This window comes from Stenella coeruleoalba, assembly GCF_951394435.1.
Source record: "Stenella coeruleoalba genome assembly, chromosome: 2".
Taxonomy (NCBI): domain Eukaryota; kingdom Metazoa; phylum Chordata; class Mammalia; order Artiodactyla; family Delphinidae; genus Stenella; species Stenella coeruleoalba.
In genome coordinates this window covers 102307219-102320119 of record NC_137147.1, presented here as the reverse complement: position 1 = coordinate 102320119, position 12901 = coordinate 102307219, and the positions used below count along the sequence as shown (strand labels likewise).

General features: G+C 45.2%; 1 protein-coding gene across 5 annotated transcripts in view; it reads right to left on the bottom strand.

The window, feature by feature from the left end:
• DIP2C (disco interacting protein 2 homolog C) overlaps nt 1-12901 on the bottom strand; it is a 367823-nt gene that overhangs the window by 297378 nt on the left and 57544 nt on the right. The window contains exon 1 of one of the 5 annotated variants that reach the window (XM_079907068.1): nt 3410-5659. The exons of 3 other annotated variants lie outside the window; for them this stretch is intronic. The gene's annotated coding sequence lies outside the window, so the exon portion shown is untranslated. Of the gene's footprint in view, nt 1-3409; nt 5660-12901 lie in introns of those variants that run through there. One more of the 5 variants, XM_079907070.1, reaches the window with a different exon arrangement.

The window sequence follows — 12901 nt, the reverse complement described above, 5'->3', positions numbered from 1 at the left end:
TCAGGCTTTATTATTTTTTTTTTTTAAAAAAAGGACTCAACGGGCTTCCCTGGTGGCGCAGTGGTTGAGAGTCCACCTGCCGATGCAGGGGACACGGGTTCGTGCCCCGGTCCGGGAAGATCCCACATGCTGCGGAGTGGCTGGGCCCGTGAGCCATGGCCGCTGAGCCTGCACGTCCGGAGCCTGTGCAAGGACTCAACCTTTTCTACTGCTAAACTTTACAATTTTAAAAATTAACTTCTATGTGTTTAGCTAAGCACGAAATTTTTAATTTCCCTGAATCACAAGATTTCAACTTATTTCTTCAAATAAAAGATATTCTTGACTTCATAAGCAAAGGTCATTAATTCTAACTAATTTGAAGAAAGCTTAGTCTACATTAGTAAATAGTTTGAAATATATAATATTTGGGACACTATATTGTTATAATTTTTAACGGTAAATAGGATACTATCTGAGGGACTGCCAATTATAAATTTTCATAGTTGAGTTTTATGGGCAAATAGTTTTCTTGAAGTAGAAGAATTCAGCCTATTCTTTTTTTTTAATCTTTATTTTATATTGCAGTATAGTTGATTAACAATGTGTGTTAGTTTCAAGTGTACAGTAGAGTGATTCAGTTATACATATACATGTATCTATTCTTTTTCAAATTCTTTCCCCATTGAGGTTATCACACAGTATTGAGCAGAGTTCCCTGTGTTATATAGTAAATTCTTGCCAGTTATCTATTTTAAATATAGCAGTGATACATGTCAATCCCAAACTCCCAATCTATCCTCCCCCCCCCCCACCCTTCCTCCCCGGTAACCATAAGTTCATTCTCTAAGTCTGTGAGGCTTAGAGACTTAGAGAACTAAGGAGACTAAACAATATGCTACTAAACAACCAATTGATCACTGAAGAAATCAAAGAGGATATAAAAAAACACCTAGAAACAAATGAAAATGAAAGCACAATGATCCAAAACCTATGGGATACAGCAAAAGCAGTTCTAAGAGGGAAGTTTATAGCAATAAAATGTTACCTCAGGAAACAAGAAAAATCTCAAATAAACAACCTAACCTTAGGCTTAAAGCAACTACAGAAAGAACAATCAAAACCCAAGGTTAGTAGAAGGACAGAAATCATAAAGATCAGAGCAGAAATAAATGAAATAGAGACAAAGAAAATAATAGAAAAGATCAATGAAACTCAAAGAGCTGGATCCTTGAAAAGATAAACAAAATTGCTAAACCTTTAGCCAGACTCATCAAGACAAAGAGGGCCCCAATCAATAACATTAGAAATGAAAAAGGAGAAGTTACAAAGGACACCACAGAAATACAAAGGATTGTAAGAGACTGCTATAAGCAACTATACACCAGCAAAATGAACAACCTAGAATAAATGGACAAATTCTTAGAAAGGTACAATCTCCCAAGACTGAACCAAGAAGAAATAGAAAATATGAACAGACCAATCACGAGTACTGAAATTGCAACTGTGATTTAGAAACTCCCAACAAACAAAAGTCCAGGACCAGATGCTTCACAGGTGGATTCTATCAAACATTTAAAGAAGAGTTAACACATATCTTCTGAAATTATTCCAAAAAATGGCAGAGTAAGGAACACTCCCAAACTCAATTCTATGAGGCCACCATCACCCTGATACCAAAACCAGACAAAGATACCACAAAGAGTGAAAATTAGAGGCCAATATCATTGATGAACGTAGATGCAAATGTCCTCAACAAAATACTAGCAAACTGAATCCAACAATACATTAAAAGAATCATACACCATGATCAAGTGGGATTTATCCCAGAGATGCAGGGTTTTCAATATCCGTAAATCAGTGTGATACACCACATCAACAAATTGAAGAATAAAAACCATATCATCACCTCAGTAGATGCAAAAAAAGCTTTTGACAAAATTCAACACTCATTTATGATTAAAAACTCTCCAAAAAGTGGGCAGAGAGGGAACATACCTCAACATAATAAAGGCCATACATGATCATACTCAACAGTGAAAAGCTGAAAGCATTTCCTCTAAAATCAGGAACAAGACATGGATGTCGACTCTCGCCACTTTTATTCAACATAGTTTTGGAAGTCCTAGCCATAGCAATCAGTGAAGAAAAAGAAATAAAGGGAATCCAAATTGGAAAAGAAGAAGTAAAACTGTCACTGTTTGCAGATGACATGATACTATACATAAAAAAATCATAAATTCAGGCTTTAAATCAACAAAGAATCACAATATGGATTTCCTCTCCCTTGATCCAAAAGGTCACCCTCACAAAGCACACATACAATTAGGACATGCATTTCCCATGGGAAACAGTCCAAACCCCACTCGGGCACCATGGGGACACAGTCACCGGAATGCTGGCCCTGGACTCCTCATCCCCTCCTGCCCCCTGGTGTGCCAAAGACTCCACCTGTCCCAAGCACTTGCTCCTCAAATCCAAAGCATGAAGGGCGTGAGGGTTTATTTTCTTAAGCATAAGAATAACAAAGTGAGAACCTTCACTGCTGCCCGAACATGACAGCATGTGAAGCAGAGTGAACTACCTGAAGCCAGGCAGGGAGTGGCTGCAGGCACCCCGGCACCATTGGTGAATTTGCGGTTTATTTTATTTTAAACTGTCACTGGCAAAAGAAAAGCCCATGGATGTTTGTCTTTCTGTCAAAAGCAGGGAAAACTTCACCACAGGCCACCCCCACGGGCACCTTCCCATACCCTGAAAGTTTCTGCCTCAGAGACAAATGTGGACCCTCGTCCTGCTTCACAAACTGAACTGACAAAGGCTCTGTGAAACCGGGACCTCGGAAACAAAGTAAGCGAAGAAAGGACAAGTCAGCCCTAATTGGGCTCCACAGACCACGAGCTCTCCTGGCTGTGAACCGGGTTCGGAGAGCAGAATCTGGACTCCGCTCCGTAGGAGGACAGATGAAGGTCATGTCCCCTCGTTCTGGGGAGACGGCAGCCTCTCCCTTCCTCAGATTCCAGCAGAAGTGAGACTTCCCTGAAAGGGTTAGAAGTAGTCAACCACGCACACGGAACAGGTAAAGACTTAACCAAGACGTCCATTTGAACATAATACCCAGCAAAAACAAAAGTTAAAGGAATTCACAGAAGTGTCAACTTAATCTGAGTGTGATTCCACTCCTACTATCTGTGTGATATTTAGCAACGTATCTGGTGAGGCAGCTCCTGGAATCACAAGGCACTTCCCAAACTGCAGAATGATAAAGACCAGAGAGAAAAGGGAAGGCTCAACAGGTCAGGAACAGACAAAACCACAGCAAGGCACAGTCTGACCACCCGCTTTCCGGTTGAAGGGAGGGCAGTGCAGCTGCCGTCCGCCAGCACGCTGCTCATCCTTGGGTCACCCAGGGCCACCTCGAGGTACTCACCTAAAAAGGGCTGAAGGAACCTCCCAGCTCATCTCATCCAGCCGCCACAGCTGACACTGCAGACCCGTGAAGCTCAGAGCTCAGTGTGAACTGGGGCAAACCGAGCCCTGTAACTCATGTGTCCCAACTGCTCACCACCCCCTCCCATCTGTCCTTTCATATCTCATGGTGTTTACTGAAGAAATATGAAAGTCACGAGTTTCCAAATAAAACATTTAGATTCTGAGCAAAAAATGCGAGCTAAAAACATGAAGGTGAATGGTAGGAAACTTTGGAAATTAACCTCAATACAGTTTACTGAATATACAAACTCGAAACATCTTCCAAAAGGAGATCAGATGAATTTAAGTACTTTTTAAATTTCACTGAGAATCTGGAGTGATCTAGTTCCTTCTTCCCTTTTAATACATGAATAATCCAAGAAAAAGTTATTTCATTTCAGGGAAAAGGCTAAAATCATTCTTAAAGTCCCTCCCATAAAACGCTGATTGTTCATCTCTCTGTTTTATAATAAAAGGGGTATTCAGCTTTAGGCGTGTACAATACGGTTTTTGTTAAACAGCATTTATGTGAACAGACACAAGGACATCATGAAACACTTGGTCTGAGCTCTTAGAACCCGCAGAACACATTGTAACAGCAAGAGGAAAAGATACGGTGGTGTGGATCACCTCAACATTCTTTGTCTTCATCCTGCGAAAAAGCCAAGTAAATGCCCCGCCATGTCCACCAAAAACAAAGAAAAGTGTCCCTCAGATGAGCAGTTATTTTTAACTGCTTCCCTCTTATTGCCGTTGACCAATGAAGCCTGCAAGATCATTTCAACACATTCAGCCTTTGATTCCACTGAAATTAGGCTGAAGAGTTTATAAACTTAGAAATGGTTTGCGTATTTTTAGAATCCAAGTGTGGGCTCTGATAGAAAAAACGCCTTTAATTATTATGAATGAGTTCTCTAAACCTTTCCAGAATTTTCTTTTTTTAATTTAACTTTTTATTATAATGAATAAAAGTTATTATTGAATAACCCCCACCACCTTAGTTGAAATAAAAACTAAGGTGTTCCAGTGAAGGGGCAAGATGCAGTCTATGCTCCACTGCAGGCCGCAGGGGGGCCATGGCGCCATCACCGCCAGAAGATTGTCTGAGGACACAGTCAGCCTCGGTGCAGGTGCAGGACTAGAGGAGGTTCCTGGAACTGAACGGGGAACCATTCGATCACGTGGAGTAAGCCGTGTGTCCGGGGAGCACAGGCCTGGTGTCCCTCTGGTCCTGCAACTACTCAGCGAAGTCTGAAGAATAAAAACTAGTACAGACTCTGACAGCACACAGGAAAGTGGTTCCCCAACTGAGTCAAGACACAACAGGATCCAGGCTTTGAGCTCCTCCTCGTAGCCCTTCCTACAGCCAAGGTGGGGAATGAACCAAGGTTTTCTAAGGCTCATTAAAATCTCTCTCCAATGTGTGACGACGAACAGCATCTCAGTAACCAGCTTTGCCAAAATTCAGGGTGTGTTTCAGATTAACATGTGAAACAGTGCACTCCTGGAAGCCTCTGCACCCTTCCAGTCTGCTCACATGCCTTGAAATAAAGTCACCACTCCATCTACACTCGCTGTATTTCCTCGCGTGGTTACAAAGGAAAGAAAACCAAAAAGATGGCTTCTTTCAGGCAGTCACCTACTTTAAGTTATAACACTTTGACTGCTTCACAGATAATGAGGCAAAAATCAAAAATAAAACCATATTAAGGCTTATAACACTCAACAATAGTTTAAAGACACACCTGTGCTTCGAAAATCACCATTCCTATTTTAGATGCCAAAATGCTTACGAGAGAGGTAGAAACACCCTCAATATTTTAAAAATCTTACATAGAAATGACCACTTTTATTATTTAAAATTTTTTTTCTTTTAAGAAACAACTCCTTTTATAACTACAATAATTCATGGTTCCAGACAGATGCTGAGGATTGGCTTACTCAATTTCAATTCCATCTGAAGCTGGAAAACTAAAAATAGGTTTTCCAGACACAAGGGTTCCCCATGTGCTCAAACACGCCTGGAATGCAGACGGCAGAGGATTCCTTCCCGCCCACTCTAGCCATTCTCTGCTGAAGCCGCATGGCAGGTGAAAAACAAATCTGAACTTGGGGAGGAGAGACTTTATTCAAAGGGATTATTGCAGTGGGAAGAGGAGACTCCTACAACAGGGGGCAGAGCACTGCGACCCCGAGATCCGCCAGCACCTAAAGGGTGAGGCAGGAAGGGTGTTTCCTTTATAGGGAGGAGTTAGCAAGGCCAGGAAAGACGAGTGTGGGGAATGGGATGGAAAGGGCCTGGTCAGACTCAGGTCAGAGAGGGTTTCACTGAGGCCAGCTGCGCTGGGGGACCCTGAGGAGGGGCTCGGGTTCGAGGACCTGGGGACGGAGAGAGCTAACACTTTGCTCTCACTGATCAGTGGTGGGAGCAGCCCAGCTTGTGGTTTAGCAGACAAAGGTGGGATCTGGGACGGTGTGCAAGGGCTTGTTCCAGGCTCACAGTGGCGGGGGGGGGGGGCGGGGGGGGGGGACATTCGAGTCTCATCCAGGTCTCATCGGAAGGGCATTCTTTGCGGTAAGTGAAGGGGCAGGGGGACCTCTCAGCCACCCTGCCTGGCAAGACGCAAGGCTCAGGAGTACTCAGGTGTCAGCCGAGGTCTCCACGGCCTGGAGGACAGCCCAACAGTCCTGGCTCCACTCCTTCCACCGAAGCTCCCAGAGGGTTTCTGCACTAACCCGCGGCCCACATGAGTCCTCACAGCACACGCGAGGCAAAGGGCTCGGTTCTGCACAGACACACGACCACAGCAGCCCGGACGCTGCAGCCCGGGTCAGCACACCACTAATTGCTGCCTCTCCATGGGCCCCAGCGGAAACCCCACACAGAGGCTCGCAGAGCTCCTTGGTGGGTGGGACGGGTAAGCAAAGATGACCCCCACCCAAAACAGGCATTCCCTCACTTCCTAAGTGGGGGCACTGCCCGCCTTCCTAAGCCCCCAGTGACAGCAGTGGCGATACAACCCACCAGACGGGCTGCAGGAGAGCTCACTGTGCTCACACTAAGGATGGTTTGCTCAGGGGCAACTGGCCAAGAACTTGCCCCACACCCCACAAAACAAAACAAACAAACCTGCCCCAGGAATGCCCTACCACACCACTGTGCTTGCGAAAACGTCCCATGTTCACACTGAAGTTCCAACATGTCAATCAGTACATGAAATCTATGTGAACATTATTTATTACAAAGTACACAAAATAGCAGATGAGAATGTTCAGCGAAGTATGCAGTTTCACTGTGTCCCAGTCCTCAAACACGGATTAATGCTGATCCACAACGTTTTTCTACCTCTCATATTACTTTCCTTCCTTATTCTCACAAGCAATGCATAGTAATTCCCCAGTGAGATCTGAACAAGTGTTTCCAACACAATGTTATTAACAAGACCAAACTATGTGATCCTAATGTCATTTTTAAAGGCCTAAATAATAGATTCAGAGAAGATAACTATTTCTGTCCAATTTTCTTTTCCACTGTACTTTAAATACCTATTATCTCCTAGAAACCACCTCTCACTATAATTTAAGGCACATTGAAAGGCTGATTCAACCTGGTCATTTCTAAAACATTCAGAGGCAATGAACAGAAGCGCTGTTTTAATTTCCTACTCCTGCTGTAACAAATTATCACAACTTTAGTGGCTTCTGACACCACAAATTTATCTCCTAAGGTTCTGGAGGTCAGAAGTCTTACCGGGCGAACCTTGAGGTGTGGGCAGGTCTGGCTCCTCCTGAGGCTCCGGGGAGAGTCCGTCCCTCATCCTTTTCCAGCTTCTGGAGGCACCGCATCACCACCCCAACCTCTGACTCCATCATATCGCCTTTTCTGACTCTGACCCTCCTCCCTCCCATAAGGACCCTTGTGATGACACTGGTCCACCCCAATAACCCGGATCATCTCGCCATTTTGAGATCCTTAATTTAGTCACATCTGTAAGGTCCCCTCTGCCATGGAAGGTGACACATTCTCACTAGGGATCAGGATGTGGACATCTTTGGGGAGCCATTATTCTGCCAACCACAAATGCTGACAAGTAAAAATTACTTAGAGAGGGCTTCCCTGGTGGCGCAGTGGTTGAGAGTCCGCCTGCCGATGCAGGGGACATGGGTTCGTGCTCCAGTCCGGGAAGATCCCACATGCCGCGGAGCGGCTGGGCCCGTGAGCCATGGCCGCTGGGCCTGCGCGTCCGGAGCCTGTGCTCCACATCGGGAGAGGCCACAACAGTGAGAGGCCCGCGTACCGCAAAAAAAAAAAAAAAATTACTTAGAGAATGTCTGTGGTTAATTTTCTATTTAACTCTTAAATTTAGGACCCAAGTATTACATCACACAACAACCATATTAATCACTAACCACACAGTCATGGGATGTCAACCAACATGACTTCAAAAAAAATCAGCCAACCAACAAGTACTGAGGGGCCAACATATTTCCAGAGCTGCATGGTGTGATGGAGAATATGTGCATGTTCGCACACACAGACCCACACACACAGACACACACACACAGGAACACACACACAGACACACACACATGCACACAAAAAGACATGCACACAGACACACACATACATGCACACAGACACACACACACACAGAAACCCACAGACCCATGTGCACACCCACAAAAGTTTAAAGTCAAATATAAGGAGCTTTCAACTTTAGTATTCTAACTAAATCTTATTACAATAAAACAGCCTCTTGACTACATAAATTTTTATAGTGTGGGGTTCCATGTTTCTTTTCAAAGTAACTATCCCCCCCCCCGAAAAAAATATATCTCCATAATTACAGAAATGAATTTCCTCCACAAAAAGGTGCACTAAAGAAAAAAGACAAGAACTATTTAGCTCATTAGGGGAGCTGCCTATGCCTTGGCCAAGCATGATTTACTCCTGGCCATTTAGGGAGCAGCAGCACTAAAATTTGGGGGGAGAGAAAAATGTGAATCTTCACTTGGGATCAGGCCATATATTCCAGGTTTTCTCCTCAAAATGTTGGCTTGCTGCTTCTCCTACACATTCTCAATTCTAGCCTCTTACAAAAACTAGAGTTCAAGGAAGCAGAAAAGGCCATCAACATCTGAAAAATCTTCTAACTACAAGGTGAATCAAAGACCATGAACAATGAGATTGTTTAAGATAACTCGGAAGGTTTAAGCTGCACACCTGAGGCTTACAAAAAACAGCGAGGACTGCCTACACCTGGCGTGGGGTGGGGTCTTCACTCTCTCCTTCTGGCCGGGACCCTCCTCGTGATGTTCCCTGGGAATCACAACCTCCGCCACTGGTGCATCAGTCATCAGGGCTTCAGCGTGGAACATTTTAGATTCAAGCCGTGTTTCCTCTTAAGATGGGGAATTGGATTTGGGGCAGCACAACTGGATTTCTACAACTATCTCAACTACTGGCTTTTGGGGGATCTTAGGAAATCATGAGAATCCCAATCTATTAAAATCACAATAGATTCCAGAATTTCCTGAAACATTCTTTCAATTTGTACTCAGGGATCTGATGAGGTCTAAATTTCCTACCAAAAAACATAAACACCACAGAGAACAAGATCAACTGATACACTGGTCTAAATACAGAAAGTGAATTTATACAAGACTGCTCTTCTCAGCAGAAACTAGAAACCATGAAGCTTCATTACCCCCATTTTGGAATGAACGTGCAGGTTGCACTGAACCAGGCCTCACGTTTCTAAAGTAGAACGTGTGTTTCACTTCCCCGTCCACCTGTTTGGGGGTACTGATCCCCCTCAAAACTACGAACAATAGGTCACTGATACTAGCAGGTCATTTCTCCAGCCACAAAATAACAACGGCTATGCACTAAAAATGCCTTCTCGGGAACTACTCTCATGCTGACACAATGGTAACTAAACGAGGAAGCTGAGGACGCTCTAAGAGGCTAGCAAAGGGGAAAGGTCCTCCATCACACCAATCAAAACCCAAGAAAACAGGTGAGTCGCTGGAAGGCGCGGAGCCCACACACAGTCCCTCGCGCCACCCCCCTCCCCAAGAACGCACCATCTACGGGTCTTTCTAGTGGGTCTCCATTTGTGAAACTCCCCCCACCACGAAAAATCAACTCCCCACTTCTGGTCCCCAGGGCACGCTTTGAGGCTGCATCCCGGGACAGGGTTGTCAGGCCCCGAGCTGCCGCAGGGTCTGGGAGGCACGGATGAATGTGGGGTGAAAGTACACGAACAACAACCCCTTCCTTCCCTCTGCTTCACTCTGACTCCTAAGCGTCTCTTCAGAATAAATTCCATTTAAGTAAGGAAGTCAGACCCACTCTATCGCAGCCTCAGCATTAAGGACTCGGCCAATGAACCTCACGCCCAGCATCCTCGGGCTCCACCCCTGTCTGGGGGGAGCGGAGGGGACCCCCCGGCAGCCACCACCCTCCACACTTCTCTTCTGGGATCTGGAGTTCTCCTTAATTAGGACGAGGGTCCCACTGCCTAAGGAGTCCACCCAAAACCCCTCTTAAAGAACAATGTTTCTGCCATCTCAGAAACCAGACCCACCCTAAAGCCTGGGAGAGGCACGAGGCACATTTGTAGGATCCCTGACCTGTCAATCACGTCAAATCCTCACTGTCTGCTCCATTTGGGGGCGTAAAGCTGAAAGGGCTTTATCACAGGGAGTCAGACTAGAGTCCGAAGAGGTGTTTCTAGCAATTATTGGACAGGCAGCCAGAACGCACCAAAAAAAGCCCAAACCACCACCTTCCATATTCAGGGACATGCCAGGGCCACTAACACACACACGCGCGCACACACACACACACACACACACACACACACACGCTGTGCATGGAGAGATGACAGGCCCAGTGTGGAGCCAAGCACGGAGCAGGCCCTACAATGGCCTCTTTACTCTACATGGGCTCTTCCGCCCCAGGGAAGAGGGCCTCAAGCCTAAGACTTAAAGTTCTGGAACTTGGCTCTGCACCAGGAGGCCTTAAAGATATTAGTGTCAGGGCCAACCCACCTCTTGTAGACGGTCAAGCACGTGCAGGACTCACAGACACAGCAAGACTTCACCTCTAACCTGTGTGACCATTTTGCCCCTTGCAAGCAGTTAATAATTCACTGAGCTAGGATAAAAACGTAGATGCGATTACTCCAAGGACACGTTCAAGAGCCGCCGGCCACATCAATCCCCTTCTGGTTCAGCTCAGCTTGAAGGTGACATTTCAGGTCACACACCCTGTGGTACCATTTTACAATAATAGTATGGCTGCTGTCTTCAACAGAGACTCAGGTAACCTCTTCTCAGACAAGAATCGCAATCTACAATCCTCAAAAGGGATAAGATTCTTAGCATTCTACAGGGTCAGACAAAACCAAACCAAAACCAAACTAGGTTTAGTCAGCCACTGGTGCCATTCTCATTAAGACACAGGAATCTATGGTGATGACAGTGACTCTCATGCAATCCCGTGGGGTGAGTGGTCCAAAGGAAAAGGCTGGGCTCACAGACACCCCTGCAGGGCGCAAACCCAAATCCTCAGAGTCTCACTGGAACACACACGAATGCTCATCAGCAGATCTGACAGAGGCCTCCCAGATCTCCCTACCACGGCCTGAAAAAGAACCCGTTACATACAAACACAGATCATCTCAAAACGCTATTAACACTGCCTTCAACTCTGCCCATTCAGGACAGACTTTCTGGAGATAAACCTCTCCTCCAACTGCTGCATATTCTCATGTGACACAACACAAAGGGTTCAACATACAGAAGATTTTGGATCAAAACAGAATCGTTTCATTACGGGAACAATTAATGCACTGGTTTCCCCAATGCGCAGCACAACATTGAAAGTATGACTGACTTGTGCCCCTAAAAATCCTAACACATTCGCAGCAGAAAGCCAACTCCTATGTCACGAGCGTAACTCCTCCATCGTCATTCTTCTGCCGTTAGAGTCACATAAACAAAGGAATACTGTATCACAAAGGGAAAAGGTAAGGACACATCCAGCTGTTCTGACTCACTGCTCTAAATTTAATGTACAACAGCTAAAAATATCAAGAGACAAATAATGATTAGAACATATTTAACAACCTCTCCCTAACTTCAGGTCTCTGTTCGAGCACTTGACCTTTTCTCTCGTTATACGAACTTTCCAAAAGTAAACTCCAGAATTAACAAGATGACAACTTTTTCTGGTGGTGGAGTCAGGAAGAAATTGGTGGAAGGCTGTTTTCTCAGCCGTCAGGAACTTTTCTTTTGCAAACTACCACAGAGGGAGAAGCATCCCGCGCTCTTTATGTTCACTTCCAGTCCAGCAAGCAATGTTGAGTGTAAATACCAGCAGCATATTGTATCAAAGCAGTTTCTTTAAGGAATGAAGCACCATAGGTCTTTTCAAAACTATTTCATACCACCTAATAATTAACTCAATTCAGAAACAACGTAAGTCATCCTTTCATCTTTGAAATAAGAGGATGATTTTTCCCCAAAATAGTTTCCCTTTCTTTCAAATGATTTAGTTTAATCTAAGATTGAGCGTATTTACCAGGATACTCTCAAGTTCCTTGACTTCTTAGAAAATAAAATATCTCCAATACCAAAACCTGAACAGATAATCCCACAGTTTAGCCAGGTCTGAAGGCACTTTAAAGGGAGCAAAAATCTACCTGCATATTTGGGGCTGACATGTAGCTCTGTCTGTGCAGTTTCCCCCTCATCTGCCCCCGGGTCAGATCCAGCCGGCGCCCAAGTGAAAGACAGAAAGCAAAGTGCGTGTCCTGCAGCTCCCCCCCACCACCTCACTTCCCGTGGAACTCGTGTGCGTGGCGCTCTGAGCTCCTGTGGAGAGCCTGAAACTAACCAGACGGGCCGCCATGCAGGAGGAGGTGGCACAAAGGCCCAGGACCATCCAACGAATGTCAGCTCAATACGTTTTGCCTAGTTTTTAAGCCCTCGGCCAGAATTCCTGAGTCCACCCCCCAGTCTTCCTACTGTCCCACCTCAGGCAGTCTGTCCAACTTATTCGTCCACTACAGCTTTTCCCAGAGGCCCCAGGGCCTGGAATGCCGTCCCTCTCACCAACAATTTCTAATATTTCCCTCCACAAAGTCTTTTTGGATTTAGCACTAGAAAAGCTAACTAAGCATGTCCTTTGACTTCACTTATTCTGGATGAGAAAAGATTTTATGCTTTCTATTCAATGAAAAGAAAGAAAGAAAGAAAAAAGCAAGGCCCCTGAGGGCAGGGACCGTTTCTTATTCATGACTAAATCCCCATCTCCTAGAACAGGGCCTGGTCCCTCCTCACTCAACACACAGTAGTTGAATTAATATGACTGGCATTACGTTGAGAGGTTGAAATAGAAGCATCTCTATGACTTCAACCCCGCTGGATCCTCCAGGTGGCC